We start from the raw sequence: 8,050 nt of genomic DNA, 5'->3' as shown, positions 1-8,050 counted from the left end.
GTATAAAAGGAGGGGCGGGTGCCGTGGAGGAGGGGGCAAGGCGGCGGCGGCTACGAGTCCGGGAGGGACACGGGCCGCGGTGGCGTCTCCGTCTCGGTCTCCAGGAGGGAGACGAGGCGCGGGCTGGTTGGGCCACGCGGCTGGGCTTCGGCCCAGTCGGCGCTCGGGATTTTTTTTATAAATAATTCGCCGAATCTAAAAATAATCGCAGAAAAATAAATAAAAACCCAAAAATGCTAAAACAAATTTTCCCCGTCTAATTAAAATAATTGGAACGAGATGAACATTTTTCTTGGCCCAAAAATGCAGTTTTGAAAACGTGCAATTTTTTTTAATGCAAACAAAATTGCAAATAAAATCCGAATAAAATCAAATATTTGATTTTAATATTTTCCTCCAGTATTTCAATTATTTTGGAGAAGTCATATTTTCTCCTCTCATTTATTTTAATATGAAATATCTTTCGAGAGAAAATAATTAAAACCAAAATCCTTGTTTCCTTATTTGATAAAAATCAAATAGGAAAGTCAAGAAAATCGCCAACTCTCTCCGAGGGTCCTTGAGTTGCTTAGGATTTTTCGAGGATTTGCCAAAAATGCAATAAAATATGCTATGGAATGATGATCTAATGTATAACATTCCAAATTGAAAATTTGGGATGTTACAAACCTACCCCCTTAAGATGAATCTCGCCCTCGAGATTCGGGTTGGCTAGAAAATAGGTGAGAGTGGTTCTTCCGTAGATCTTCCTCTCGCTCCCCGGTGGCTTCATCCTCAGTGTGGTGACTCCACCGAACTTTGCAGAACTTGATAACCTTGCTGCGGGTGACTCGGCTGGCATACTCAAGAATATTAACTGGTTTCTCCTCATAGGTGAAATCACTTTCCAACTGAATCGCTTCTAGTGGCACTGTATCTCTCAGTGGTATCTCAGCCATCTCTGCGTGGCACTTCTTCAACTGGGAAACATGAAATACATCATGAACTCCTGAGAATCCTTCAGGCAATTCCAGCTTGTAAGCAACTTCTCCCATACGTTCCAAAACTCTGTATGGTCCGATAAAACGTGGCGCTAACTTTCCCTTAACTCCAAAGCGCTTCACTCCTCGAAGTGGTGATACTCGAAGATAAACTCTGTCTCTGACTTCGTGAACTGTCTCCTTACATTTAGAATCCGCATAACTCTTCTGCCTGGACTGGGCTACCTTGGGCCTATCGCGAATCAACCTCACTTTCTGTTCAGACTCTTTAATCAAATCTGGTACAAACAACTGACGGTCTCCAACTTCGTCCCATAACAATGGTGTTCTACACCTCCTTCCGTATAAAGCATTGAAAGGGGCCATCTTGAAACTGGTTTGATAACTGTTGTTGTAAGAAAACTCTGCATATGGCAAATTGTCGTCCCAACTTGATCCATAATCTAGCGCACAAGCTCTCAACATGTCTTCCAAAATCTGATTGACTCTCTCGGTCTGTCCATCTGTCTATGGATGGAAGGCTGTACTGAATTCTAGCCTGGTTCCCAAAGTTTCATGTAACTGATTCCAAAACTTCGAGGTAAACTGGGTTCCTCTATCTGATACAATGGTCCTCGGAACTCCATGCAAACATACGATTCTGGTCATGTATATCTTTGCCAACTTAGCACTGGTGTAAGTGGTCTTCACTGGAATGAAATGAGCTACTTTCGTCAAAGGATCGACTACAGCCCATATTGAGTCATAGCCTAAACGAGTCCTGGGCAATCCCGTGATAAAATCCATGCCTAGTTTATCCCACTTCCATTCGGGTATCGGCAATGGCTGTACCAATCCTGCTGGCTTCTGATGTTCTGCCTTCACTCTCTGACATACATCACAAACTGCTACATACTCCGCAATATCCTTCTTCATTCCGGTCCACCAGAAAGTATCCTTCAAATCCAAATACATCTTGGTATTTCCTGGGTGAATCGAATACGGTGAATCATGGGCCTCTTGCAAGATCAACTTCCTGATCTCCGGATCATTGGGCACATAAACGCGGTCCTCAAACCATAAGGTATCCTGCTCATCCTCACGAAATCCCTTGGCTTTTCCTTTCCTCATCCTTTCCTTTATATCGTTAATTTCCTTGTCTGTCTTCTGAGCTTCTCTGATCTTTTCCATCAAAGTAGACTGAATCTCCAATGTTGCTAAATAGCCTCTTGGAACTATCTCCAAACATAGCTCGCGAAGATCCTCGGCTAATATTTTCGGTAACTCTCCGGTCATGAGTGTGTTGACATGGCTCTTGTGGCTCAACGCATCTGCTACTACGTTAGCCTTCCCTGGGTGATAATGCAATCTCATATCATAATCCTTAATGAGCTCCAACCATCTCCTCTGCCTGAGATTCAACTCCTTCTGCGTGAAAATGTACTTCAAACTCTTGTGATCCGTGTACACCTCACAATGGTTTTCGATGAGAAAATGTCTCCATGTCTTCAACGCATGCACTACGGCTGCTAATTTCAAATCATGCGCGGCATAATTATTCTCATGGGGTTTAAGTTGTCGTGAAGCATATGAAACAACTCTTCCTTCCTGCATAAGCACTGCTGCAAGTCCTCGACGTGAAGCGTCACAATAAACTTCATAATCCTTGCGTTGGTCTGGCAGAATCAACACTGTTGATGTAACCAAACGTTTCTTCAACTCTTGGAAACTAGCTTCACATTCCTCAGTCCAATTGAATTTGGTGTCTTTCTTCAATAGCTCAGTCATGGGTTTTGCAATCTTTGAGAAATTCTCAATGAACCTCCGGTAGTATCCTGCAAGTCCAAGAAAACTCCGGATCTCTCCAACTGACGTGGGTGATTCCCAACTTGTTACTGTGTCAACTTTGGCGGGGTCTACTGCTATTCCTTCTCCGGATATAACATGTCCGAGGAATCCAACTTCCTTCAGCCAAAACTCACACTTGCTGAATTTGGCGTATAACTGATGTTCTCTGGGTTTCTCAAGTACCCAACGCAAATGCTCCTTATGCTCCTCTTCATTCTTTGAGTAGACCAAAATATCATCAATGAACACCACGACGAACTTATCCAAAAACTCCATAAACACTTTGTTCATTAGGTTCATGAAATAGGCAGGTGCGTTAGTCAGACCAAATGACATAACGGTATACTCATACAGCCCATACCTGGTGGTAAAAGCCGTCTTAGGTATATCCTGCTCTCGAATATTCAACTGATGGTATCCTGATCGTAGATCGATCTTGGAAAATACCTTAGCTCCTTGTAAGCGGTCAAACAAATCATTGATCATCGGCAGTGGGTACTTGTTCTTGATGGTCACTTCGTTCAATCCTCGATAATCAACAACCATCCTCAACGATCCATCTTTCTTCTCCACTAGAAGTACTGGTGATCCCCAAGGTGACGAACTTGGGCGAATATAGCCTTTATCCAGTAACTCCTTAATCTGCTTCTTAATTTCCTCCAAATCTTTTGCGGGCTTCCTGTACGGTCTCTTAGATATTGGTCCTGTGCCTGGCAAAAGTTCAATCAGAAACTCAATGTCTCTATCCGGTGGCATGCCTGGCAACTCTTCTGGAAATACATCCGGGTAATCCTTCACCACTGGTACTTCCTCCTGTACAACTCTTGATAAGGAATTCACCTGAGTCCTCTTCGGCATATGCCGGGATACATAGTTAATCCTTCTTCCTTCTGGGGTGGTAAGCGAAATCGTCTTACTGGCGCAATCGATGTTTCCTCCGTACATCAATAGCCAATCCATACCCAAAATTACATCCAAACCTTGCGATTCCAAGATTATCATGTCTGAGGGGAAAACATGCCTACCTATGGCCAATGGCATCTGAAAACATCCTTGGCTTGCCATATACTCTGCTCCTGGTGAACTTACTAACATAGGTGTTTTAAGAACCTTGGTGGGCAGTTTATACTTATCCACAAATCCCTTTGATATGTATGAATGCGATGCACCAGTATCGAAAAGAACGAGTGCAGTAAATGACTTAACCAAAAACTTACCTATTACTGCATCAGGCTGTGCTTCAACCTCCTCCACGTAAACGTGGTTCACATGTCCTTTGTTGAAAGGGTTCGGCTTCTTCCTAGAGCTTCCATTTCCATTACCATTCTGGGCTTCAGGACATTCATTGGCATAATGTCCAGTCTTCTGGCACTTAAAGCAAGTGACTTGGCTCAGGTCTCTCTTTGCTGGGGTTGAAGGGTTGGTACGGTTCTGTCCGTTGCTTCCTCCGTTCCCATTACCATTTTTGGAGCCATTATGGTTGTGCGAACTACCTCCTCCATGTGTATGCTGAAACTGTCCTCCCGATTTCGGGGTAAAACGTGGCTTCTGCTGAGCTCCAGAATTATACTTCCCTTGTCCATACTTCCTCTTACGATTTTCAATCTGCGGTTGCTTCCCTTCAATCATGAGAGCTCTATCTACCAACTCCTGGTAGTTGTTGAAGGTTGCTACCATCAACTGCATGCTCAGCTCATCATTCAGTCCTTCCAGAAACTTCTCCTGCTTGGCTACATCTGTAGCAACGTCATCTGGAGCATAACGTGCTAACTTACTGAAATCCTCCACATATTGGCCTACGGTACGTCCTCCTTGGCGTAGGTTGCGAAATTCACGCTTCTTCATAGCCATAGCTCCTGCTGAAACATGCGCAGTACGGAAAGCTTGCTGAAACTGGTCCCATGTGACGGTGTCAATAGGGTGTGTGGCTGTGTAATTCTCCCACCATGATGCTACGGGTCCATCAAGTTGATGTGCGGCAAAACGCACTCTCTCCGCATCTGTGCATCCTGCAGTGGTCAACTCCCTTCCAACTTTGCGGAGCCAATCATCTGCAACAATCGGCTCGGTGCTGCTGGAAAACACCGGCGGATTTAGCCTCAAGAAACGGGCTAAGTGATCAACAGGTGGTGGTGGTGGGTTGTTGTTGTTGCCTTGGTTATGTACTAACACTTGCATCAGGGCATTCTGCTGCTGAATCAATTGAGTGATCTCCGGTGGGAAAACAAATCCGGTGTCGCGTCCCGGAGGCATCTGATAGGTTTAGAAAAGATGAGAATTTAGAATAGAATGAAGTCTAGAGAGAAAACACTACCCATATGCTCATGAGACAAACACAATCAATATCACTCAATCAAATCAAACAAGGCATACAATCGATCTAACTAGCGTTACAAAAGTGCTCGGACTATACTATATACATGGGGGAATACTACTACTGATATGGTGGTCTACTAGAACTTTTGATCAGTCGAAGACTCCATGATATCTGCTCTAGCTTCATCAACAAAGTCATCTTCACTTTGTTCCGAGTCGGTATCGTCAATGATGATGTAGTTATCCGGGCAAGCGCATTCATCATCTTCTCCTTTTGATGCTGGATTTCCCATGAATACTCCAATCTTCTTCTCCAGGTCGTCATTCTTCCCTACTAGTGCGACGATTTCCTCCATATAATCCTCGCGTGTAGCCTTGAGTTCTGCCTCCAACTCCGTGATCTTGGTCAATGCCTTCTTCAGATCTATCATGTCTGAGCACATCTGGTTCTCCTGGCGACGAATGTGCTGGTTTTGCTCCTGGATGAAAGCTGCAATTGATCCATCCGTCTTGGTGCTGATCATCTCCCATTGCTAGTCTCGACGTCCACAAATCTGATAAATAGTATCCTTATGCTCCCTGTGGTAAACGTCTCTGATGCGTCCCATAGAGATGTGGGCTGCCATGCTCTTCCCTAAACTCCAGGTTGGTGCTTCAAAAGAAAATTTTATAGGCTCAGTGACTGGCGTAAACGTCCTTCCTGGAATTTGAACTTGAATCTTCCAGCGCTCCTCTTCTGGTAGTGTGGCGTTGTAGGTTCCGGTGAAGCTTGGTATTCCAATGTTCAGGTACTTAGTGACTTCCTTCAAGTGTCGTCCAAAAGGTGTATCTTCATCTGGTTGCATGAACTTGTTCCTTGCATTCGCCATTCCTAAAAGAGTAGAAAGTGGAGAAGAGTTAGAAATGAGAAGAGAGTAGTGTTCTAGGGTTTAAGCTTAGTGGTCATGTCCTACAGTCAACGTGTGCTCTGATACCACCTTTGTAGCGACCAGACCTCAAACAGTCTGTGCTGCTGTGCACTAGTGTCATCCCTGGATCAGTAATGCTGACACGCACAGTACAAATGGAGGATTTATAACAGAGTAGCAATCACACACTTATTAAAACGAATATCTCAAAAGAGAATAAGTATGATAAATATGGCTTAAGGCCATCTAATACGATAACAGAGGAAGACTTGGAAGAATAGTGAGTCCATCAACTCCAACGGCATCACTGAGTATAAGACCACGACCTAAGGCACCTTACTCGTCGTCTGAAAAGTCTGCAACCTGAAACGTTGCAGCCCGGAAATGGGTCAGCACATGGAATATGCTGGCAATGTAACACATAGAGAGTAATGAACATAATAATGCTATACTACATGCATATATGGCTGGTAGAAAGCTCTATGGTTACAGTTTTGCGAAAAGCCAGTTTTTCCCTACTGCAAAGGAATACATTTTATTTAACTATCATGGTGGTTGTTAAACATTGAGACTGTTGACAGCATCTCAATCCCAATTAAGTATCATCATTAACCCAATAAAATTAATTAAAGTAACATGACGAGATTAACATGATAATCCAAGTACTAGATACTCAAGATGTCCATAACTGGGGACACGGCTAACCATGATTAGATTGTACACTCTGCAGAGGTTTGCGCACTTTTCCCCACAAGACTCGATCTCCTCCATTGGATTTCTCGCACAACATGGTGTTTGAGAAATGGATGACCGAGACACAGTCTTTCAGAAGCGTTAGCACCTTACGATGGGTAGACCGGTACACCTACATCCCCTACATCTGCTAGTCTACCACTGTAAGAGTTCACACAACTTAATCAATTATGCTAGAGCCCATAATAGCTTGTGGCTACACACGGAAGTTTCTAGCATGAATAATCTCATGATCCCTTTGAACCTGGGTGGCGGTCCAAAAGAAAACAGGCAATCCTGGAATACCCAGGGACGTCAATCCACCCAGATGTGAGTTTTAGTTGCCACCTTAAGTTTAACCATATATTAACAATCTCCCAACTGTCATGGATATCTCTCAAACCCAATCCACGTCTACAAGCATAGCATAGCAATATAAGCAACGTAGAAGTAACTCCCAAGGGTTTGATAATAAAACAGGTGATAGGTACTACCTCAACTACTTCCCAATACCCACAATTTAATTAGATCCTAACCATGCAATGTTTGAGGGTTGATCTAATGCAACAAAACTGGGTAGTAAAGGGGTATGATCAAAGTGTTAGTTACCTTGCTGATGATCTGCGAAACCTAGCGATTCGAAGTAGCAAGCGGCGCACTCCGGGTACTCTATCATAAACAAACAAGCAAACAATAAGTACTCATCTAATGCACAGGTAAAAATCAAATAAGAGAACTAACCAGAAATTCAAATTAAGAACTCTGGTTTGGAAAAAGAATCAATCAAACGAAGCAACGAAAATCAAACGGCGAAAGAAACAAGCTTCATTTACTAATCTGGATCTAAATCAAATTTTACAGTAGCAAAAACTTGTTTGAGTAGGTTAAACGGAAAGAGAATTTCGAGACGAAACTCTAGGCGCTTGAATCGCCTCATTCCGATAAACGAGCGAAAAGTTAAACTAAAACGAAAATCTGATCAGAAATCGCGATCTGGAATAATCGCGGAAAATTCATCGAAAAAGAAAACTGACGAACAGTTAAACGAACGGACGTTCGTTAACAGCGTCAATCCGACGAACATGTTCGTTAAAACGAACGGGTCGGTGAACGTTCACTAGATCATTAAACCGAAAAAAAACCGAACTAGGGTTTAGAAAGAAAAAAAACGAACGGTTTGTTTTTAAAGAAAACCGTCATGGAGGCGGCGGCGGCTCGGCTACCTTGTCGGCAGCTTCGGCGGGGCTCCGGCGGGTCGGGCGAGGGCGGCGAGGGGCGGCGGGGTTC

Source organism: Triticum aestivum, chromosome 4D (genome assembly GCF_018294505.1).
Source record: "Triticum aestivum cultivar Chinese Spring chromosome 4D, IWGSC CS RefSeq v2.1, whole genome shotgun sequence".
Classification (NCBI taxonomy): Eukaryota; Viridiplantae; Streptophyta; class Magnoliopsida; order Poales; family Poaceae; genus Triticum; species Triticum aestivum.
The sequence above is the reverse complement of the archived record's forward strand: the minus strand, read 5'-3'. Positions refer to the sequence as shown.